Source organism: Piliocolobus tephrosceles, chromosome 14 (assembly GCF_002776525.5).
Source record: "Piliocolobus tephrosceles isolate RC106 chromosome 14, ASM277652v3, whole genome shotgun sequence".
NCBI classification, from domain to species: domain Eukaryota; kingdom Metazoa; phylum Chordata; class Mammalia; order Primates; family Cercopithecidae; genus Piliocolobus; species Piliocolobus tephrosceles.
The window spans coordinates 91081580-91106575 of NC_045447.1; the positions used below are offsets into that span (position 1 = coordinate 91081580).

Genomic DNA, 24996 nt, shown 5'->3' on the forward strand with positions numbered 1-24996 from the left:
AAAAAAAAAAAAAAAAAAAAAAAAAAGATTAAGAAACCCCATTGAAGCAAAACTAGAACCCCAACCCCATAACATATATTGAAAAGATACTAAACAGCACTACACCAAATACTAACAGTAATAGCTTTAAGTTAGTGAAATGACATTTTTGTGTGTGCTTTCCATATGTTCTAGATTGTTTTAGATTATCTGCACCAATTAGGTTTTACTTTAGTAATTAGGAAAATAATTACTCAAAAATCTATTCAGCCAATATAACTGGTATTTTAACAAAATGTAGATCTTTTTTAAATTTTTTAATTTTAATCTTATATTATTATTATTATTATTATTATTATTATTATTATTATTATTATTATTATTATTTTAGACAGAGTCTCACTCTGTTGCCCAGGCTAGAGTGCAGTGGCATGATCTCAGCTTACTGCAACCTCTGCCTCTGGGGTTCAAGCAATTCTCCTTCCTCAGCCTCCCGAGTATCTAGGATTATAGGTGCCTGCCGCCCTTCCTGGCTAATTTTTGTATTTTAGTAGAGATGAGGTTTTACCGTGTTGGCGAGGCTGGTCTTGAAATCCTGACCTCAGGTGATCCACCCACCTCGGACTCCCAAGGTGCTGGGATTACAGGCGTGAGCCACTTCACTCATTTTTAAATGTAGTAGTTTAAGTCTAGGGGGATGGGTGCAGAGCTGACTGATTGAAATATAAATGCAAACAGCAGCAAAGACACGTGGAACCCTGCACAGCTTGCTCTCTTCCCGCCATGCCTTGGACTACGGCCCCCGTTGCAGCAGGGCTTTCAGGAAGAAAATGAGGCTACCACTTTACTTCAGGAATTTTCTGAGAATCACTGCCACATAGAGCTGGAATTAAGAAATGTTAAGGGGTTAAAATCGAGCTCCAGGAGAGAAAGACCGATTTTGCCTGTCCTTTTTTTTTTTTGTAATATCCAGGCCCCCAGCCAATTGGATGGTGCCCACCCACACTGAGGGTGGGTCTTCCCCACTTAATCCACTCAGATTCACATGCCAATCTCCTCTGGAGACACCCTCACAGACACACCCTAAAGTAATGCTTTAGCAAGTCTCTCAGTATTTATCCCCTAATCCACGCAAGTAGACACCTAAAATTAACTATCACAGCACAGAACGTCTGAGAGTATGGTCTGGGTTCCAGCACATCAGCCTCACCTGAGCACTTGCTAGAAGGGCACAGTCTCAGGCACCACTCACACCTGCTGAGTCAGAGTCTTTCCTGGTGAGGCCTCAAAAGGGCTTGGGGCTTGCTGAAGAGTAAAAGTCACGTTATCGTATTACTTCTACTGGCTTCCTCTCTTTTCACCGTTTGTGTTTCATGAATTTTTAGTAGCCTTAAATCCTTTTTGAAATTAAGAAGACAATTGACACAAAGTTCTACGTTCTACCAGGTTAGGCATTTCCTTCCAAATGAAAAATAATATACAGTCTTCCAAAATAGTAATGTATTTTTTATTAATTTTTATTAATTCTAGCTGGCAACGCTTTCTGTGGAATGGCGAGGTTTTCAAGGGGAGAAGTTTTAGATACTATTTCTATTACTTTGATTAAACCTGTATTGTGTCTTCCCTATCTATGCCAAAATTGTTTTTGAAAAAAAAAATTCAAAAAACCTATAGCTACTCAGATTATTGCATATTTCAGAAGGGTGAACATCTCCCAACTTTTATGCCAGAAGCCCGATAACTTATTAAAAAGGGTCACAGATAATTGAGACACGGATTTTCAAATAAGTTTCACTGGAGAACTAAAACTGTTGAAATTATAAGACTGAATTTCTAATCCAAAGGAAAAAGAGAATCAAAGTAAAACCAAATATATCCTCTTTGACCAGGTACAGTGGCTCACACCTGTAATCCCAGCACTTTGGGAGGCCAAGGTGGGGAGATTATCTGAGGTCAGGAGTTCGAGACCAGCCTGGCCAACATGGTGAAACCCCATCTCTACTAAAAATACAAAAATTAGCTGGATGTGGTGGTGGGCACCTGTAATCTCCACTACTTGGGAGGCTGAGGCAGGAGAATCACTTCAATCCATGAGGCAGAGGTTGCAGTGAGCTGAGACTGCGCCATTGTACTCCAGCCTGGGCAACAAAAACGAAACTCCATCTCAAAAAAAAAAAAATCCTGTTTTACTAGCTTGAAATATAAAATAGATCTTCTTTCTTTCTCTCTCTTTCTTTCTCTCTCTCTCTTTCTCTTTCTCTCCTTCTTTCTCTCTTTCTCTCTCTTTCTTTCTCTCTCTCTCTCTTTCTCTCTTTCTTTCTTTCGACAGTTTCACTCTTGTTGCCCAGGCTGGAGCGCGATGGTGTTATCTCGGCTCACTGCAACCTCCGCCTCCCTGGTTCAAGCAATTGTCCTGCCTCAGCCTCCTGAGTAGCTGGCATTTTAGGCCTGTGCCACCTCGGCCTTCCAATTTTGTATTTTTAGTAGAGACGGGGTTTCTCCATGTTGGTCAGGCTGGTCTCGGACTCGCAACCTCAGGTCATCTGCCCGCCTCAGCCTCCCTAAGTACTGGGATTACAGGTGTGAGCCACAGAGCCCGGCCTGATTGTATTTCTTTAATATACAAAAACAGTTGCTTTTTCTTTCCAGTTACTCCTAGAAATGTCTTCCTTGTCAGAGAACTCCAGAGGCTGACTCAGGCCTAGTTATGCCCACCTTTTAAAGAAAAATTGAGGTCTATTAGGTCTGTTAATTGCCTCTCAAATTTTAAGTGCATATGAATCATCTGGAGAGGTTTTAAAACAGTGTTCTGGGCCCCACCTTCCAAGACTCTGATTCAGCAGATGTGGAGTGGTGCCTGAGACTGTGCCCTTCTAGCAAGCACTCAGGTGAGGCTGACGTTGCTGGAACCCAGACCACACTTTGAGAAGTTCTGTGCTGTGATGGCTAATTTCAGGTGTCCACTTGACTGGATTAGGAAATAGATACTGACAGGCCTGGTAAAGCATTGTTTTGGGGTGTGTCTATGAAGTTGTCTCCAGAGGACATTGGCATGTGTGTCTGAGTGGACTAAGTGGGGAAGACCCACCCTCGATGTGGGCGGGCACCATCCATTGACTGGGGATCTGGACAGAACAAAAACAGATCTATCTATGGTAGGTCAATGACAGCTGCAGCCTCAGGTTTTCACTTTTCCCTGCATTCTTGCCCCCTACAATGTCACTTTGTAGATCTTCACATCCAGAAGTGATTATTTTCTCCCCACCCTTGACCTGTGCCAGTCTTGTTACTTGCAGCTCAGCCAATAGAATGAGGAAGAGGTTACAGTGTGCCAGTTCTTAGGTTATGTTTCAAGAATCTTGAATGGTTCTGTTTCCTCCCTTAGGCCCCTGCCACTGCCAGGAGGACATAAGGATGAGTGACCATGTGGAGCAGAGTTTGGGTCATCCCGAACTCTTCTTCAGCAGGGGCAAAGAAGGTGTAGAGGTCTTGTGTCTGCTACTTACCTATGTCTTATAGCTCTAGCTCTCACAGAGTTGGTTCAACATATGGATCATGTCAGTGTCCAAAGCGTACTGTCCTTTACCCATAAATAAACCAGTGCAAGTAGCAAATGTCAGTGCCTTGAAGATTTGAGTTTACCTTTAAAGCCATAGTCATAAAGTCAAGTCCTTCCTTCCTTCCTTCCTTCCTTCCTTCCTTCCTTCCTTCCTTCCTTCCTTCCTTCCTTCCTTCCTTCCTTCCTTCCTTCCTTTGTTCCTTCTTTTGAGACGGAGTCTCCCTCTGTCTCTCAGGCTGGAGTGCAGTGGTGCAGTCTCAGCTCACAGCAACCTCTGCCTCCCAGGTTCAAATTATTTTCCTGCCTCAGCCTCCCGAGTAGCTGAGATTACAGGTGTGCACCACCACGCCTGACTCATTTTTGTATTTTTAGGGGAAATGGGGTTTCACCATGTTGGCCAGGCTGGTCTTGAGCTCCTGGCCTCAAGTGATCTGCCTGCCTCAGCCTCCCAAAGTGCTGGGATTATTAGGCGTGAGCCACCATGCCCAGCCAAAGTCAAATATTTATCCTTTCTATTTTAAAAATCCTGTGTCATCCTTCTACCAAGAATTTCTGACTGGTTCTTTTTCATCATCCACCCTAATCTCACAGGTTGTGTGGCCCTGGTGCTCTTCTTTGACTGTTTGATCTTCCCTTTCCTTTTCAGCCACTAACTTTGTCCATTACCCTATTCCCCTTCAACTTCTGCTAACTCCTGATTAAGGGCAGTTTAATTCTTTTATTATTATTATTATTTTTTTTTTTTTTTTTTTTTTTTTTTTTTTTTTTGAGACGGAGTCTCGCTATCACCCAGGCTGGAGTGCAGTGGCCGGATCTCAGCTCACCGCAAGCTCCGCCTCCCAGGTTCATGCCATTCTCCTGCCTCAGCCTCCGGAGTAGCTGGGACTACAGGCGCCCGCCACATCGCCCGGCTAGTTTTTTTGTATTTTTTAGTAGAGACGGGGTTTCACCGTGTTCGCCAGGATGGTCTCGATCTGCTGACCTCGTGATCCACCCGTCTCGGCCTCCCAAAGTGCTGGGATTACAGGCTTGAGCCACCGCGCCCGGCCTTATTATTATTATTATTATAAGGGCTGTTTAATTCTATCTCTTTTCCTCTAATTCCTTAAGACCTTAACATTGGGACTTCACCTCTACAATACAGCACTCCATTTTCCTAAAAAAGATAGCTTTTTTTATAAGAGAAACTGAAGTTTTCACCATTGAAATCACAATTGAAAAATATAAGTGTAGGCCGGGCGCAGTGGATCAAGCCTGTAATCCCAGCACTTTGAGAGGCCGAGACGGGCGGATCACGAGGTCAGGAGATCGAGACCCTCCTGGCTAACACGGTGAAACCCCGTCCCTACTAAAAAACACAAAAATCTAGCCCGGCGAGGTGGCGGGCGCCTGTAGTCCCAGCTACTCCAGAGTCTGAGGCAGGAGAATGGCGGGAACCCAGGAGGCGGAGCTTGCAGTGAGCTGAGATCCGGCCACTGCACTCCAGCCCCGGCGACGGACCGAGACTCCGTCTCAAAAAAAAAAAGAAAAAAAAAAAAAAAGAAAGAAAAATATAAGTGTAGACGCATATCCATTCCAATGCATTTATTTAGTTATTTATTTATCTGGAGGCAGAGTCTCACTCTGTTGCCCAGGCCAGAGTGCAGTGGTGCGATCTCGGCTCACTGCAACCTCCACCTCCTGGGTTTAAGCGATTCTCATGCCTCAGCCTCCCAAGTAGCTGGGACTACAGGCAACACACCCGGCTAATTTTTGTATTTTTGGTAGAGATGGGGTTTCACCATGTTGGCCAGGCAGGTCTCGAACTCCCGACCTCAGGTGATCTGCCCGCTTCAGCCTCCCAAGGTGCTGAAGTTACAGGCTTGAGCCACCACACTTAGCCCAAAGCCAAGACTGTAGTTCTGGAACCATGCCAGAGGCTGACAATAAAGCATGTTTTCTATTGTGCCAATTATTAAGCTATTGCCTCTCACTTGCAACTCCTCCCCGCCCTTTCCTACCCTGAGATGCTGTGACTAGGACTCTGCAAACTACATTTCTGCTTTGCCAGCTTGCTGTGTATTAGATTCTGGTAATACGGGGCTCAAGTGGGAGCCAACCAGTGCAAAGAAGGAAGAAACTTGCTCCTTTCTATTTGTTTCCTCTGGAGCTTCCTTCTGCTTGCAATTCCTGGAAGCATCACACTGGCAGTGTTTCTTCACCCTGGCAATAGCAGCTCCTTCCCATAGCAGCAGGTGAACTCAGGTGGAAGTCTGCCAATACTTGGAGAACTAGATTTATCATGCCCCCATCTCAGAGAAAACAGCACCAGTCAGCAGGTGCCCCTGAGGTTTTGAGGCTTAGCTCCAATGGGGCCTCCTCTAACTTTCTAAATGTTAATAACTCCAACTTCTTCCTTTTGTACTCTCTGCCCTAGGGATGGATGGTTGCTGCTTTTTACAGTTGCTCCATCTGTGATACATTAGACTTCTCTTTTTACCCTTTCAGTTGTTTACACCTTTACACCTAGTTAATCCATTATATTAAATTCTGTCAGTAAAAATAACTGGAGAGGTTTGTGTCTCCTGGCCAGAATTGGACACATCTATCGTCAAGGACCTGCTAGTCTGAAGCAGAAGACTGTCTCTTCCGAGAAAGGTGTATGTCAAAGGAAGTACAGGAGAACATGGATGAGAAAGTTAAAGTTCAAATTTATCCTGGGAAACAACAGATGTAGACGTAGATATGATCATACATACCAATCAAGGAAAATATTGTAGAATTTCTTCCCTTTTGCGAATAATAAAGTGTACTCTTTAAAAATAACTGTTAAAGCCTGGCATGACCTTGTGTCTTTTCTGTGTGACTTTCTTGCAACTTGGCTTTGAAAAACTGAATCTTGGGCAAGGTGCGATGGTTCATGCCTGTAATCCCAGCACTTTGGGAGGCCGAGGCAGGCAGACCATGAGGACAGGAGTTCAAGACCAGCCTGGCCAATATGGTGAAGCCCTGTCTCTACTCAAAATATAAAAATTAGCTGGGCGTGGTGGAGTGCGCCTATAGTCCCAGCTAGTCGGGAGGCTGAGGCAGAAGAACCGCTTGAATTCGGGAGGCGGAGGTTGCCGTGGGCCGAGATCACACCACTGCACGCCAGCCTGGGTGACAGCAAAACTCCATCTCAAAAAAAGAAGAAAAAGAGAGAAAGAAAAATTGAATCTTTGTACAGATAGATTCTGCAATCTCAGTGTGACAGACCCAGTCCAGAACAATTTGCCAGGGTGATGCTACTCCAGACCACATTATTTAGCTTCTGTCCTTCAATAATAAATGAACAAAAAACTCAATTCTCCCTGAGAAGGCAGGAGACTAGAGAGCAAAGTGGTGAAAACTTCAACATTGAGAACAAAGCAATACAAATCAAATGGGTTAAAGATAAACAGAATATTTCTGACTTTGACAAAACATAAGTACAATCAGCCCTCCATATTTGTGGATTCTGCATTCATGGATTCAACCAACTGCAGATCAAAAATATTCAAAAACATTATGTCTACACTGAATATATACAGACTTCTCTCGTCACTATTCCCTAAACAATGCAGTGTAACAACTATTTACATAGCATTTACAGGGTATTAGGTATTATAAGTAACCTAGAGATAAATTAAAGCATACAGAAGGATGTGCATAGCTTATATGCAAACACTGTACCATTTTGTATCAGAGACTTGAGCATCCTCTGATTTTTTGTACAAATTTAAGGGGTACAACAAGTACAATTTTGTTACACGAATATATTTTGTAGTTTGAAATCTGAGCTTTTAGTATAACCATTGTCCAAATAACAACTTTGGAGTTTGATATCCAAGGGAGTTCCTAGAACCACTCCCCCATAAATACCAAGGGATGATTATATATTGAAGATTTTATATACGATTTAATCGTTATATATTGATGATTATATATTGAAGATTATATATTGAAGTCTACTTACAATAGTCAATAATTTATTGAGCTTTTATGAGTTAAATGCTTTACATTTCAAATCCCATGTAAACTCATAACAACTCTTTAATTTAGGTGCTTTCATTATCCTTTATTTACAGATGAGAGAACTGAGGCAAAAACAGTTCAAGGAGCTTTTCCAAGACCATCCAACCAGTAAGTGGGTGAGAATAAGAACCCAGGCTTGTCTGATATAAAGCCAGAGCTCTTCACCAGGAGGGATACTGATTTACCTTAAGCTCTTTAAGAGTGTTACATAAAATAATAGCAAGTTGGAATAAACATACTTCGAGGACGTTTACATAGTTTCCTATTAGATCAGCAAAGCCATGTTTAGAATAGTGATTTTGAAATAGTATTCAAGTGCTTTCCAAACCAAACACCGAACGAAGGAACTCAAGAGAAATTTGAGAATTATAAGGTCCATGCAAGATTTAATTTAAATGACAACAAGCTGACACACTATGTATTATTTCACTGGTTTGATATTAATATTTATGGAAACTTTTTCAACGTTTCTTGAGATCTCTTTTTCATCTTTGTCTCTTCGTTACCTAGGATAATACCTGACCCATGACACATTTTTAATAAAGATTTGTTGAAGAAAAGAAGAATTTGGTCAATTCATGTCTCCATCATGATTTAATGAATATTCAAATGCATGGGCTCTCTGCCTACATGGTTAATTTTTAAAACTTAGGTAACTAAATCCTAGTTAGCCTGAATGGCCTTAAGAGATATTCACAGAGTCAACTACTTTGCCAAGGTCATTTAGTGAGTGTGTGATGGAACCAGGATTGGAAACTCAAATCCAGCTCTTATCCCATATTCAACTGCTTTAAATAGTCTCTTCTCTCTGTTTCTTAGTTTTCACATGTGTAAAACTGAAAAAATAATGCCTACCTAATTAGATTTGATTTACTCAATAAATAAAGTCAAGCATGTTGACAATTAAAACTGAAATTCATATTTTCAACGTTCCTTAGTAATTGAAGACAGATTGAAAAAACTGTCTTAAAATTCATATGATTTAGTAAAGGATGCCAGATGAAACAAGGAGATTGTTTTGGACAGCATTTTAAAAACTAGATCCATACAGTATTTCTTACAACTTTTCAGAGCTGTGATGAAGACTTTAAAATCATAGTTATAGAAACAATTTCCTGGCTTTAAAATTAATTTTGGCATTATATGGTATTTACTTTAAAGTAAATTTTCTTTGTTTCAAAAACATTAAAAGCATATTAAAAGAAACATTGGGCCGGGCACGGTGGCTCACGCCTGTAATCCCAGCACTTTGGGAGGCTGAGGCAGGCAGATCACCTAAGGTCGGGAGTCTGTGACCAGCCTGACCAATATGGAGAAACTCAGTCTCTACTAAAAACACAAAAATTAGCTGTGCGTGGTGGCTCACGCCTGCAGTCCCAGCTACTCGGGAGGCTGAGGCAGGAGAATAGCTTGAACCCGGGAGGCAGAGGTTGCAGTGAGTCAAGATCACGCCACTGCACTCCAGCCTGGGGACAGAGTGAGACTCTAGCAGACAAAAAAAAAAAAAAAAAAGGAGAAAGGGGAGATTATGAAGAGAGAGTAGAGGACAATGGAGGAAAATTGAGATGACTTTTTAGAAGAAAGAAAGGAAACATTTGTGCTCATACATCCTACAATATATCAGGTAGGAGTTTGCTTTTAAGTTGGGCTTTGAAGGAAGGCTAAATTCAGTAGTTGGATACAGAAAGAATCAACTTCCTTTGGGTGTGTGTCAGGGGGAGAGAGAGAGAGAGAGACAGAGAGAGAGAGAGAGAGAGAGAGGCGTACCTGGGGTGTTGAGAGCGGTTGTGGTTTATACGGCAAGTAGGTACTCATCATCTTGGTTGAATACACATATTCTTTTTCTTTCTTGAGACGAAGTTTCACTCTTGTTGTCCAGGCTGGAGTGCAGTGGCGTGATCTCAGCTCACTGCAAGCTCTGCCTCCCAGGTTCAACCCCATACAGACGGGGTTTCACTGTGTTTGGCCAGGATGGTCTTGATCTTTTGAACTCGTGATCCGCCTGCCTTGGCCTCCCAAAGTGCTGGGATTACAGGCGTGAGCCATCGCGCCCACCTCCTCATTCCTTTTTTTTTTTTTTTGTTTTTTTTTTTTGAGGCGGAGTCTTGCTCTGTCGCCCGGACCGGAGTGCAGTGGCCGGATCTCAGCTCACTGCAAGCTCCACCTCCCGGGTTTACGCCATTCTCTTGCCTCAGCCTCCCGAGTAGCTGGGACTACAGGCGCCTGCCACCTCGCCCGGCTAGTTTTTGTATTTTTAGTAGAAACGGGGTTTCACCGTGTTAGCCAGGATGGTCTCGATCTCCTGACCTCATGATCCGCCCGCCTCAGCCTCCCAAAGTGCTGGGATTACAGGCTTGAGCCACCGCGCCCGGCCCACCTCCTCATTCTTAAAGCATGTGGTGAAAACCATGGCACGGCATGCTTTGATATGGACTGGACATGTCACTGGCTCTCCTGACAAAATGGAACTGGGGAATAGTATGACCTTCACTTTTATGGAAATCTTCGTATTCCTTACTGCATGGTGTTTTCCACTGTGTGTGTGTGTGTGTGTGTGTGTGTGTGTGTGTGTGTAACAGATTCATCCTTTGCAGGTCTCCTCAAAGCTGATTCCTCCAGAGATAGGTAAAGTCTTTCTTGTCCAACTGTATTTGTATCTTCTTGTACCCATTCCATGTCCTGCAACATGAAATTATACGGGACTGAGGGCCTCCCTCCCAAATTCTTGCAGCCATTGTCATCTTTCAATTTAAGACATAACAGGCGCTTTACCCGTAGGTGGGCAACTTGCTCCACAGCAGATTTAAATTGACCAGAAGGATCATTTTAAAGTTCTAATTCTAGACATCTGACCAAGAAAAATGCCGGCCTTTGTGAACATCATCTAAAGGGCAATACGGTGAAATGAGATGAGCTTGAGGTTTGAATTCCATCTCTGAAATTTATACCTTATTCACTTTGATGAGAATAATTGAGTATTTCTAGTCTGACATGAATCATCAAAACAACTGTTTGCAGTAGCTCCTATTCCCCATTCCCACTCGCGTTTCATAGGAGGAAACTGAGGCTTAGAGAGTCCATTTTCCTCTCAAGATCAGCTACTTAATGATTGTGTCAGGATTGGAACTCAAGGCAATGAGACTCAAGCCCCAGCTCTTAACCTCAATTTTATATAGCTTCATAAGTTCCATCACTTATTTCTCAGTTTTCTTACCTTAAAAATTGAACAAATAATTTTTACCTTACTGGGTGGGTGGTTGGAGTAGCAACACAATAAATATTAACTTCCTTTCACCTGAAACTGTGGAATTGCTAAATCAATTTGAATCAAGACCTGTGGTAGAAATAAGTGAACATTATAGGTAACGCCCTGAATTTCATCTTCTGTTTTTCCAAGTAATTATAGGCCTCCCAATGACCCAGGTGCTTCCTGGTTGCAGATTTGAGTCTCCTACAGAGAGCAGGCTTCAGAAATGCCTTCGTTTGTCCTTAGCAATTTAAACACCTTTGCTGTGAGTGATTGAGGACTTTTAAAAGAGCACTTCTCACATTCTGTTGACTATAGCTTTTCCCTTTACAAATAGAAACAATTGTGTAAATTTACATATGTATCAATCTGAGCAGGGTTAGCTGTGTATTAACTTGGGGCAAGGAAAACTTAAGTCTAGAAAGGGAAATTGTCTTTAGTTTATACAAAGGAGAGGAAATGTACTCCTACTCCCCACAGAGAAGAAGAATGGACGAAGAAAGTACAAATGACCTATAGCCACATTGCTAAATCCCTTTCTCCTTTCCACAACAAACGATCAACATTCAGTGACAATACTGTGATGTTGATTTTGTTTTAAACTGGTGTATCATCAATTTTCATTTCTTTTTTCCTCTTTTCCTATCAGGTGAGATAAAGCCAATGAATGTGTACTTTTGATGAATCACAATGGCCTTTTTGATCTTTTGATCTTCCCCTTATTATTCAACTAAGACAACATAGAGCCGTTTCCAAGGGTTTACACAAGCTTTTTTGTTTGTTTGTTTCCCATGCTATAAAATTGGAAGACCTGAGTACTAGTGTCTGCAATTCCCTTTCTTCCTGATACTGAGAAAACAACAGAACTTCTCTTGAGTTTTAGTTTCCTATTTACATTAATCAATTCCACATTTATCAAGCACTCCTTATGCAGCAAACACTGTGTTGTTGGGAGTTGTGCAAAGGAGTATAATAATGCTGCCCTATTTACCCCCACAAAATCATTGCAAGATGAAGTGTCCAAACACTCTGTCCATCACCAAAAGTTGATAATTATCTTGTTCTAAGAAGGTCAGGCAAATGAAAGCTCTTTGTAGACTAAGTGTGCTACAGATGCTAGTGATGCGGATGGTGGTAATGAGGATAGTGATGCCGGTGACGATGAGGAGGGGGGATGCTGTGAATAGTGTCTATCCAGTGTTAGGAAAGTATTGATGCTACTGCTCTAGATTCATTGCAGATTTCAAAGGGGCAAACAAAACCTTTATGGGCATGGAAATGGAGTAGGAAATGATAGACTTTTTTTTTTTTTTTTTTTTTTTCCTTGATCTAATAGAAGGTTGCTGCATGGAGCCTATAAGCCTTAGCACATACATCAACGTTACGTTCAAGTTCTCAAGATCAGATTCCTGGGCTATCTCTTCCACATGCAACATTAACATTCTTCTTGACACATTTTGTAATGTGCTAGCCAGAGTTAGACAGAAACTCAGATATCTAAGAGCCTACTGAATTATTTATAATCCTCGAAGCTGCCAAATGAAATTTATAGGTTGTAATTTTTTCAGAGCATCTCACTAAAAGTAACAATCCCAAGGCCGGGTGCGGTGGCTCACACCTGTAATCTCAGCACTTTGGGAGGCCGAGGCAGGTGGATCACGAGGTTGAGGGATCGAAACCATCCTGGCCAACATGGTGAAACCTCGTCTCTACCAAAAATACAAAAATTAGCCGGGCGTGGTGGTGTGTGCCTGTAATCCCAGCTACTCTGGAGGCTGAGGCAAGAGAATCACTTGAACCTGGGAGCTGGAGCTTGCGGTGAGCTGAGATCGCACCACTGCACTCCAGCCTGGGGACAAAGCAAGACTCCATCTCAAAAATAAATAAATACAAATAAAAATAAAATTAAAAAAAGAATCCCAGAACTGATTACATGCCCCTCCACACAGCAGGCATTATTTTTAGTACAGTGAGCACTCTCTGGTATAAAAGATAAAAACGAGACACTTGACACTCACTACTAGTTTGTTCCTTGAGTCAAATAATACTAAAATCTAGGATTTAGAAAATATTATTGTTCTCTCTTTTTTACACATGATGTTGATACAGCTTCTAAAACAATCTCAAAGTCATTAAACTATCATTCTGAAATAAACATACTTGAGATTTCTGAATTTCTAAATTTTATATATATCTCATATTCATACTAAAGCCAAGACTTAAAAGACTGTATAGCCCAATGTCTGTTTCACTTTTTAAATGATTGGTCATTGTGGATACAGTCTGGTAAGAATCTAAATTAGGCAAAGCTGACACCAGGACTCCAAGATGGCGTCAGTCGTACCAGCGAAGGACAAGAAACGTCTGGAGGTCAAACTAGGGGAGCTGCCAAGTTGGACCTTGATGCGGGACTTTACCCCTAGAGCATTGCCGGAGCGATTCAAAGAGGTTACTACCGGTACTACAACAAGTACATCAACGTGAAGAAGGGGAGCATCTCGGAGCTGACCATGGTGCTGGCAGGCTACATGCTCTTTACTGCCTTTCCTACAAGGAGCTCAAGCACGAGCGGCTACGCAAGTACCACTGAAGAAGAGGACAAGCTCTGCACTCCCCACCATTACCTTCCTGGCCCAAGCCCGTCCATAAGGAACACAATCTCGATCGTTGCTGAATCCTTTCATATCCTAATGGGAATTAACCTCCAAATAAAAGATGACAGGTAAACTATATGTATTTTTATATACGTGTGTGTGTGTGTATATATATATGTATATATATATGAGTTAAGGCCAGGCATGGTGGCTCACGCCTGTAATCCCAGCACTTTGGGAGGCCGAGATGGGCGGATCACTTGAGGACAGGAGTTTGAGACCTGCTGGGCCAACATGGCGAAATCCCGCCTATATCAAAAAATACAAAAATCAGCCAGGTGTGGTGGCGTGTGCCTGTAGTCCCCGCTACTCCAGAGGTTGAGAGGCTGGAGAATCATTTGAACCCAGGAGGCGAAGGCTGCAATGAGCCGAGCTTGTGCCACTGCATTCCAGCCTGGGCGACAGAGTGAAATTCTGTCTCAAAATAAATAAATTAATTAATTAAATAAAAATTAAAAATTATTTGGATAGATGCCAATTCAAATGCTTTGTTAGATGTGTGCATTTTCTGTTGCTGCTGTAATAAATTACCATAAACCTAGTGGCTTAAAACAACACGATTTATTCTTACAGTTTTGGAGGTCAGAAGTCCAAAAATCAGTTGCCCAGGCTAAAGTCAAAGTGTTGGCAGGACTGGCTCCTTCTGGAGGCTCTGAAGGGATAATTCATTTCCTTGCCTTTTCTAGTTTCTAGTGGTCCTCTGTATTCCTTGGTTTGTGACCTCCTCCTTCATCTTCAAGGTATGCTTCCATCATCACATCACCTTCTCAATCTTCTTCTTCTATTTTTTTTTTTTTTTTTTTTTGTGAGACAGAGTCTCACTCTGTTGCCCAGGCTGGAGTGCAGTGGCGCGATCTCAGCTCACTGCAACCTCCACCTCCTGGGTTTAAGCGATTCTCCTGCTGCAGCCTCCCAAGTAGCTGGGACTACAGGCATGCACCACCACGCCCAGCTAATTTTTGTATTTTTATTAGTAGAGACGGGGTTTCGTCATATTGGCCAGGCTGGTCTCAAACTCCTGACCTTGTGATCTGTCTGCCTTGGACTCTCAAAGTGCTAGGATTACAAGCGTGAGCCACCATGCCCGACCCACTTTCTCATCTTCTGTAGTCAAATCTTTGATGCAGTTCAGGGCACACCACCCCAAAATATAGCACCTTGGCATTTGAGAAAATAGCAGAACCAGGAAGGTCACTTCACCTTTCACCACCCTTCCTCCATAATGCAAATCATAAAACCTAGGAAGAATTTTCTGATCTTCCCCTGAAGCACGTGGTAAGATTCTTACTAAAGAGGTGCCCTCCCTATACCTGGAGGAAAAGAGCTAAGACAGAGATGCCAAGAAGAAACTGAACAAATAGGCCTCGCTGAGTTCCCCTCAGTTTATTACCATTAGATCAGATCAGACCCCTTTTATCCAATCATACTTCTGCATGACTGTCCACTCTTTATTAAACCTAAGCACAAAAATACATGGGTTTCCCTCTTCCATTGGGCCTTCATTTCCTTTGCTGTTGTTGTTTTTGAGATGGAGTTTCGTTCTTGTTGCCCAGGCTGGAGTGTAATGCCACGATCTTGGCTCACCACAACCTCCACCTCCTGAGTTCAAGTGACTCTCCTGCCTTAGCCTTCAGAGTAGCTGGGATTACAGGCATGTGCCACCATGCCTGGCTAAGTTTGAATTTTTAGTAGTGACGGGGTTTCTCCATGTTGGCCAGGCTGGTCTTGAACTCCTGGCCTAGGTGATCCGCCTGCCTTGGCCTCCCAAAGTGCTGGGATTACAGACGTGAGTCACCACGCCCGGCCAGGGCCTTCATTTCCTTATGAGGGCTCCCATGTCACATAAAACTTATTGAGTAAATGTATATGCTTTCCTCTGTCAATCTATCTTTTGATGGGTCCTCAGCCATGATCCTAGTGATGGGTAAGGAAGAGATTTCCTGTCCTCCACATTTGCCTTTGCCTTCCTCTTGTAAAGACACTTACCATAATACTTAGGGCCTGCAAGATAACCTCCGTGTTATAAGACAGTTACTTTAATCACGTTTACAAAGCCTTTTTTTGTTATACAAATTAACGTTTTCAAGTTCAGAGAATTAGGAAGTGGGTATCTTGGGTGGGAAGGGACATTATTATGTCTACCACACCAGATGAGTCACTCATTAACATGGGGCTTTTGTAGACCTTATCTAGATGTTCTACTACATGAAAAAGGTAAAATAACATTTGATTTCACATCTAATCAAGATGTTCATCAAAGTAAACTCTACGGAGAACTCCAACTAGAGCACCTGACATTCAAGATTATGGGGCAGGAAAGAATTGAATCAAAGAAAAGTAATAAATAGGCCGGGCGCGGTGGCTCAAGCCTGTAATCCCAGCACTTTGGGAGGCCGAGACGGGCGGATCACGAGGTCAGGAGATGGAGACCATCCTGGCTAACACGGTGAAACCCCGTCTCTACTAAAAAAATAGAAAAAAACTAGCCGGGCGAGGTGGCGGGCGCCTGTAGTCCCAGCTACTCGGGAGGCTGAGGCAGGAGAATGGCGTGAACCCAGGAGGCGGAGCTTGCAGTGAGCTGAGATCCGGCCACTGCACTCCAGCCTGGGCGACAGAGCGAGACTCCGTCTCAAAAAAAAAAAAAAAAACAAAGAAAGAAAGAAAAGTAATAAATAAAGAAGTATCACAATAAATCTCACAGATTAATTGAAGGCAAGATGATTTTACATCCAAAGAAATCTGTTGCTTGCCTTCTATCTCCATCTCTTTAATTAAAGACACATGCAAAGCTAACAGGAGTCAGCCTGTGTTGAAAAACTGAAGTAGGCTGGGTGCAGTGGCTCACGCCGGTAATCTCACCGCTTTGGGAGGCTGAGGCGGATGCATCACCTGTGATCGGGTGTTTCAGATCAGCCTGGCCAACATAGTGAAACCCTGTGTCTACTAAAAATACCAAAAAAATTAGCTGGGCATGGTGGGGGTGGGGGGTGCCTGTAATCCCAGCTACTTCGGAGGTTGAGGCAGGAGAATTGCTTGAACCGGGGAGGCAGAGGTTGCAGTGAGCCAAGATCGCACCATTGCCCTCCAGCCTGGGCAACAGAGCAAGACTCCATCTCAAAAAAATTTTCTTTTTTTTTTTGTAAAATTTCCCTAGTAACTGATGATGTTTAGCACATTTTCATATGCTTACTGGCCATGTTTATGTCTTTTTAATTAAGGTGTTTGGTCAAATATTTTGCAGTTAAAAAAGAATGAGTTAAAATTATTTCAACTGTGCACTTTGTTGTGTCCGATATTGACCCAGGCCTGATTATCAACAGGTTTTGTTTTGTTTTATTATTTGGTTAGGTCTCCATCCTAGATGGAGTATTTAGATTTGCTACTTTTTAACTCATGGATTAACTCTGCACTTGGGGAATCTTTGGACAGCATCAAACCTACCTACAGAATTCTGTGATTTAATTTCTTATTGAAAAAATAAATTTCAGAGATAGGGTCTGTCACCCAGGCTGGAGTGCAGTGGTGCGATCATAGCTCACTGCAGCCTCAAACTCCTGAGCTCAAGCAATCTTCCCCACTCAGCCTCCTGAATAACTGGGACTACAGGACCATCCCACTACTCCCAGCTAAGTTTTTAATTTTTTCAGAGATGGAGCTGGGGATAGTAAGTGGGGGAATAGGGAGATGTTTGTGGAGGTCTTGCTATGTTGCTCAGGCTGGTCTTGAACTCCTGGCCTCAAGCGATCCACCCGCCTCTGCCTCTGGAGTAGCTCCGATTACAGGCTTGAGCCACTGCACCCGGCTGGAAATACTTAATCTGGTTAAGAAAATGCAAATTGTACCACCAGAGAAACCTTCATTTTTCACTTTGAAGTGAGGATTACAAGATAAGGATCCTTCATATATATACACAATTTTATTTTGAGACAGAGTTTCGCTCTTGTTGCCCAGGCTGGAGTGCAATGCGTGATCTCGGCTCACTGCAGCTGCCACCTCCCAAGTTCAAGCGATTCTCCTGCCTCAGCCTCCCAAGTAGCTGGGATTACAGGCACCTGCCACCATGCCCAGCTAATTTTGTATTTTTAGTAGAGACAGGGTTTCTTCGTGTTGGTCAGACTGGTCTAGAATTCCTGACCTCAGGTGATCAGCTCGCCTCAGCCTCCCAAAGTGCTGGGACTACAGGCATGAGCCACCGTGCCCGGGGGATCCTTCAAATATTTAGGATCTCATTCCTTAAGAAACAAGGTTGGGGTTGGGAAAGAGGGGATGTAGGGATGGGGAGGAATCTGACTTCAACAACTGATGTGGGTTTGAGAACCTTGGATTCACCCCCTAAGTATTGACATGCAAAGAAACAGCATGAAAAGGGAAAAACATTTAAGGGTTGCTGGACCTCAGTGAAAAGGCAGAGGTTTATATGACTTGTAATATATGAGAAGCTTCACGGTTCCTCTTTTAAAGAAGAGGAAAACAGTAGAATTGTCTCTCTCTCTCTCTGTGTGTGTGTGTGTGTGTGTGTCTATTTATTTGGAAGAGTTGATTCTCAGTTATTGATACTAACTGTAAATTTCAGAAGTTCAAATGATAATATCTGGTGACTCCTTTACAAACCATAGGACAGGAGCAGGCATCTGTCAGAAATGAGGCAAACTTTAACTTTTTAAAAATTGTGCAGGATGTCACTGTATTTTCAAAGGATTTATGACATGTGCTTGAGTAATGTAGATCTGCTCATATAAAAGTTAACATAAAGCTCCATTTTCCATTGTTTTCATATGGAGAAAGTGTTTTGAATTCCAAATAGTTTTTCCCCCAAACAATTTTAAATATCTCTGCTAATAATGGGATGGTATACTTCATTTGCCTCCATAATTGTGTTCCTGAAATACAAATTACATTTTTTATAACTCAAATTGAATAATAAGATTCCCAGACTCCCCATTATGTAAAGAAATTGGTATGTGTATGCTAAAAGCAGAGCATACACAGATTATACATTGTTTCAATAATAGAGAATAATAGAGAAACTGAGGCGCAAGAGAATAAGTGACCCCAAAACACCAACAGGCAATGATAGCACTGGGAACAGACACGGGATTTTTGACTTCCAGCCAGAACCATGAAAAATATACCAACTTCCCTTCCTAAAGCAGAGCACATTTTTATTATTGACTATAGATTTAAAACCTTAAAAAAATTGTCTTTTTATCCTCTAAGGCATTGTTTCAAACATGAATTACTGGAAAATTATTCCAACTGTGCACTATGTTGTGTCCCATGTTGATCCAGGCTTGATTATCAACAGGTTTTGTTTTATTTAATTATTTGGTTAAGTCTGCATCCTAGATGGAGTACTTAGATTTGCTACTTTTTAACTCATGGATTAGCTCTTCACTTGGGGAATCTTTGGACGGCATCAAATCCACCTACAGAATTCTGTGATTTAATTTCACTTATGAATTTAAAGGGCTTACAGCTGCCTTCACAGTTAAATGAGGATATACTGAGATGTTGCCCTCCCTGGCAGAGACAATTCCCCAAACAGCAGGACTTCTGCACTCCCAGACATGGATAGTTTGACCAAGGAGAATGAAACTAGCACACACAAACACAAACACATCATCTGAGACTTTCAGAAAATGGGGATCCTAAGGGAAATCTTGGAGCATAAATTACTTCGCAGGCTTGTTTTTGTTTGTTTGTTTGTTTGTATTGTTTTGTTTTGTTTGCTAGATCTTGGTTGAAAGAGATTTGTGTTCTTTCCAGATGCACAGCTGTGGAGTCTCTGGGGGAATTCCTTGCACTTTTTCATTTTTGCATATCAGCCAAAAACTGAGATCTAAGCACGAAATGTAATATCACAAACCCCACAGATGATGTGGGTGGGTTTTCCAAAGGAGACTAGACAAGGAGCTGATTAAAATCCAAGCTGGGGATTCTGAGGGCCATGCTGCACCATGGGTAGCAGGATGAGGGGCAAGACAGCTGAACAGGTGGGATGAAGGGCTTTGTTTTGTGGTTGTTTTTGTTGTCATTGCTGTTTGTTTGTTCAGTTCTCACTGTGGCTCTAACCATTAGTATAAACTTGGCCAAATTAACTGGCCTTTTGTTATCTCAGTTATGCTGGTGAAATAAATATTTGTTATATGAAAAAAAATTAGTGAACAAACCATAGATTAATTTTTGCTTGTCTTGTAATTAGGTATGTGACCTTAGCCAAGTGATGTGATCTCTACTCTTTTATTTCTTTTTTTTTTTTTTTTTTTTTTGAGACGGAGTCTTGCTCTGTCGCCCGGACTGGCGTGCAGTGGCCGGATCTCAGCTCACTGCAAGCTCCGCCTCCCGGGTTTACGCCATTCTCCTGCCTCAGCCTCCGGAGTAGCTGGGACTACAGGCGCCCGCCACCTCGCCCGGCTAGTTTTTTTGTATTTTTTTAGTAGAGACGGGGTTTCACCGTGTTAGCCAGGATGGTCTCGATCTCCTGACCTCGTGATCCGCCCGTCTCGGCCTCCCAAAGTGCTGGGATTACAGGCTTGAGCCACCGCGCCCGGCTTCCTTTATTTCTTTATCTCATAAGGTAGTCTAAAATTTATCCTGGTTCTATTTTTTTTTTTTTTTTTTTTTGAGACAAGGTCTTGCCCTGTCACCAAGGCTAAAGTACAGTGGCGTAGTCACACCTCACTGAAGCCTCAATCTCCTGGGCTCAAGTGATTCTCCTACCTCAGGCTCCTGGATAGCTGGGACTGCAGGTACATGCCACCACACATGGCCAGTTTTTTATATTTCTTATGGAGACAGCATTTTGCCATGTTGCGCAGGCTGGTCTTGAACTCCTGGTGTCAAGTGATCCTCCTGACTCTGCCTTGCAAAGTGCTGAGATTCCAGGTGTGAGCCACCGTGCCGGGCCTCCATACTTTTCCTTTCCCTGAAGGAAGAGGAGAAATGAACTAAATATTCTCACCTTGCTTTTCTCCTTCCCTCTTGTCTCCTGGTAAGGCTCCTACTGGCCAAACCCAACAGAACACCATAAGACAAGAGAATCGGTTTGTGAAATCCACACAGGTCCACCTCCTGTGGAAGGAAGCAGGGTGGAAAAGGATGGAGAATGTACAGCGAGGAGCAAAGAACCTGGCTGACCTACTCTAGTGTTCACCAGAAAGAGCCGCAGTAAGGCCAGGGAGGGTGAACTTACCCAGAAATAAATGTCGAAGTCACCGGGTGTGGTGGCTCACACCTGTAATCTCAGCACTTTCAGAGACCAAGGTAGGTGAGTCACTTGAGGTCAGTAGTTTGAGACTAGCCTGACTGACATGGTAAAACCCTGTCTCTGTCAAATACAAAAAATTAACTGGGCGTGGTGGCGCATGCCTGTAATCCCAGCTACTTGGGAGGCTGAGGCAGGAGAATCACTTGAAATCAAGAGGCAGAGGTTGCAGTGGGCCGAGATTGTGCCATTGCATTCCAGCCTGAGAAAACCCATTAGGTGACTGCCTAAAGTCAAGTAACAGAACAAAGGTAAGAGAAGAAATCTGGGAATATAGTTAATGTTAAACAACAATAATACCTCAAATGGCAGCTTCTGACACCAAGGTCAGGACTATGGCTAATGGAATACAGTTTCTACTGATTCAGAAAACAAACCGAGTGTGGATTTTGAATGGCCAGAGAGTTCTCTAGTTACAGAGCCTGTAGTAGTGAAAATAGGCTAAGTTATACTGCTCTAACAAGCAGATTCTGAACTCAGAGTGGGTAACACACATAGAGCCATTTTTTTCTCCCCAACAAAATCTGCTGGAGTGTGGCCTCTTTCCAGGGCAGCTCCCATCCAAGTGGTGAGTCAGGGATCTAAGCATTTATCATTTTTTAATTATGTCATCTGGAACATGTGACTTCCAAGTTGCCACAGCAGAGGAAGGGAGAGCTGGAAGGCTGCACTTAAATGCTTGAGCTCAGAAGTGACATACACCACTTCCGCTTAATAGCCATTGGTTAAAACTAGTTACATGGCCCTGCTCATCGATGGGAGCTGGAAAGTGTTAGACCACATGAATATTTGGTGACAGATAAATATCTCTGCTGCAGTCCTATCTTTAATTACTTATGTAGGCAGGATAGGGGTTGCTGGAGTGGATGAAGGAGACCCCTTAGGTACATAAGAAAAGATTATTTTAAGGCCAGGTGCGGTGGCTCACGCCTGTAATCGCAGCAATTTGGGAGGCCGAGGCGGGCGGATCATGAGGTCAGGAGATCGAGACCATCCTGGCTAACATGGTGAAACCCCGTGTCTACTAAAAATACAAAAAATTAGCCAAGCATGGTATCACACGCCTGCAGTCCCAGCTACTCAGGAGGCTGAGGCAGGAGAATTGCTTGGACCCAGGAGATGGAGATTGCAGTGAGCTGAGATAGCACCACTTCACTCCAGTCTAGGTGACAGAGCGAGACTCCACCTCAAAAAAAAAAAAAGAAAAAAAAAGAAAAGGTTGCTTTTTAGTAATGGAGTCTTGTTCTCTCTACCTTCCCAGGGATCTGAACTTTCTTACAAAAGAAGATTAAACTGGACGTGTTCATTAATGTAACATTATTATTGAATACTGTTCAGGGATGTAGCTGAAGCAAATATAAGGTAATGGCGAGAGCACAGAACTTAGGATCAGATAGTATAGCCTCAACTCTATCATGTAACCATGGGGCTATTGCTGATCTTCTCTGAGCATGCCTTCTTTTTCTTTTTTTAGAATCAGGATCACACTCTGTCACCCAGGCTGGAGTTCAGTGGCACAATCACAGCTCACCGCAGCCTCGAATGCCTGGCCTCAAGCAAACAACAGTTTTCTTCTCTGTGAAATGGGGACAAAATGTCTCCCCTTGAGGGTTCTTGCAAGCAGGGTGTTGCCTTAGTCAGGAGAGCTAGGGAAGGTGTTCCTAAGGCAAAACAATTCATCAGAGACATGAATGTAGAGGAGGAATTCACACGTGAAGGGGGCTGAGGGAAATGATTTCAGAAAAGAAGCAGGCCTGGCGCAGTGGCTCACGCCTGTAATCCCAGCACTGTGGGAGGCCGAGGCGGGTAGATCACCTGAAGTCAGGAGTTTGAGACCAGCCTGGCCAACATGGTGAAACCTTGTCTCTACGAAAACTACAAAAAAATTAGCTGGGTGTGGTGGCAGGTGCCTGTAATCCCAGCTACTTGGGAGGCTGAGATAGGATAATTGCTTGAGCCCAGGAGGTGGAGGTTTCTGTCAGCCAAGATTGTACCACTGTACTACAGCCTGGACCACAGAGCAAGACTCTGTCAAAAAAAAGAAAAGAAAAAAGAAACAGTCTCTGTGCTGGGAAGGACATCTTCAAGTAGAAGGACTCAAAGAAAGTCACAGCAGTGGTGTATAAGAGAGAGATTAAACATCAACCTTGCAGGCCGTGTTCAGAATTTTGGTCTTCATCCTAACAATGAAAGGAAGATCTTAATGGAGATCTCTTAGGTTCTAAATAAAGGGAATTATATGATCTGACTTGTGTTTGAAAAAGATCTCCCAGGTTGCAGTGAAGAGAATCTATTAGTAGGGAAGAGTAATGTCAAAGATAGAATCAAGAGGCCATTGGAGTAGATCAACTGATGAGTTTGGTTAAAGTAGGTGTACAGAAAGATAAGATGAAGAAAGGTACTTAAAAGGTAAAATTAATATACTTAATGGGAAATGGGATATAGGGTGCTAGGAAAAGGGAGGTGTCAAGAATTGCTGCTACGTTTTTGGCTTGCCTAAGTGGATGAACAGTACATTATTCCCTGAAATTAACTCTGTAAGAAGACCAGGCTTGGGATATGGGAGGAAGATCAAGAATTTACTTTTGGACACATGCCCATGTATGTTTATTATGGTACTGTTCACAATAGCAAAGACTTGGAACCATCCCAAATGCCCATCAATGATAGACCGGATAAAGAAAATGTGGCACATATACACCACGGAATACTATGCAGCCATAAAAAGGATGAGTTCATGTCCTTTGCAGGGAAATGGATGAAGCTGGAAACTATCATTCTGAGCAAACTAGCACAAAGACAGAGAACCAAACACCGCATGTTTTCACTCATTAGTAGGAGTTGAACAATGAGAACACATGGACACAGGGAGGGGAACATCACACACTGAGGCTTGTCAGGGGGTCGGGGGGTAGGAGAACGATAGCATTAGGAGAAATACCTAATGTAGATGACGAGTTGACGGGAACAGCAAACCACCGTGGCATATGTATACCTATGTAACAAACCTGCACGTTCTGCACATGTATCCCAGAACTTAAAGTATAATAAAAAATGTTTTAAAATGATGTATTTGTACTCCTTTACTTGCCATTTTTCTGTATATTTTTAGATGTATCCCCTATAAGCAGAATGTTATTGGATTTTGTTGTCTTTTTTAAACCAAGTCTGACAATTAAAAAAAAAGTTCACTTTTGGCTACGTTGAAATTTTGTTCCTTTGAGTAATTCAAGTGGAGATGACAGGAAGAAATCGCTCTAATGTGTAAAATGCCTGGTTTTCCTGGTGCACAGTACACAAAAATCAGTGACCATTATTATTGCCATTATTATTATTTCTATTATGACTTTCAGGGACCATCATAACTGGTGTCCAATTTACCTGTTTAGACTAAAATAGTGTTATTTGCTTTCAGTCATAATTTGCCATTCTATTTTCATCTATTCTATTTCAATTTACCAATTATTTATGGTCCAGTTTAGATGTCACTTTCTCCATGTGTAAAGGCTTTGCTTATTCTCAAAAAATCTTCAGACTCTGAAATCCTGTAAAGTTCTGTGAATCTCAAATACTAGCTTTTGGCATTATTCTAAATTGAGCTATCCTGACTGGAACCTCTTGTCCTAGTTATCACACTCTCTTATCCCCTCCTAAACAAATTTTGGGTCTCCAGTTTCTATGTTTCCTCTGTTTTCCCTATCAGCATCCCTCCCATCTTCCCTTTCTTCCTTACCCATCATTTCAACAACATTCTTGTCAATATGTTCAACCTCTTTGTTTTTCAGTCCTTCTATTACAATTGTCTAGCAATATCGGGCACATTGGCTTACGCCTGTAATCCCAGCACTTTGGGAGGTTGAGGTGGGCAGATCGATTGAGCCCAGGAGTATGAGGCTAGACTGGACAACATGGAAAAACCCCCGTCTCTACTTAAAATACAAAAATTAGCTGGGCGTGGTAGTGCACGTCTATAATCCCAGCTACTTGGGAGGCTGAGGCAGGAGAATGGCTTGGACCAGGGAGGCGGAGGCTGTGGTGAGCCAAGATTGCACCACTGCACTCCAGCCTGGGTGACACAGTAAGACCCCATTCCCCACACCCCCACAAAAAAAAATTGTCTAGCAAAATCTAACCCTAGATTAAGCCAATCATCTACCACCTCTAAGATTTTATCTAGGCTTGTAAACACTGCTGGAGAAATTCACATTATGATGAGAACAACTGTGTGGTACTGTTATTGGAAAGGGGTCCTGATCCAGAC

General features: G+C 42.6%; 1 pseudogene; it reads left to right on the forward strand.

Annotated features, from left to right (window-relative positions):
* The first annotated feature begins 13145 nt into the window (after positions 1-13145).
* LOC111543270 lies at positions 13146-13407 on the forward strand (annotated as a pseudogene).
* The last annotated feature ends 11589 nt before the right edge of the window (positions 13408-24996 follow it).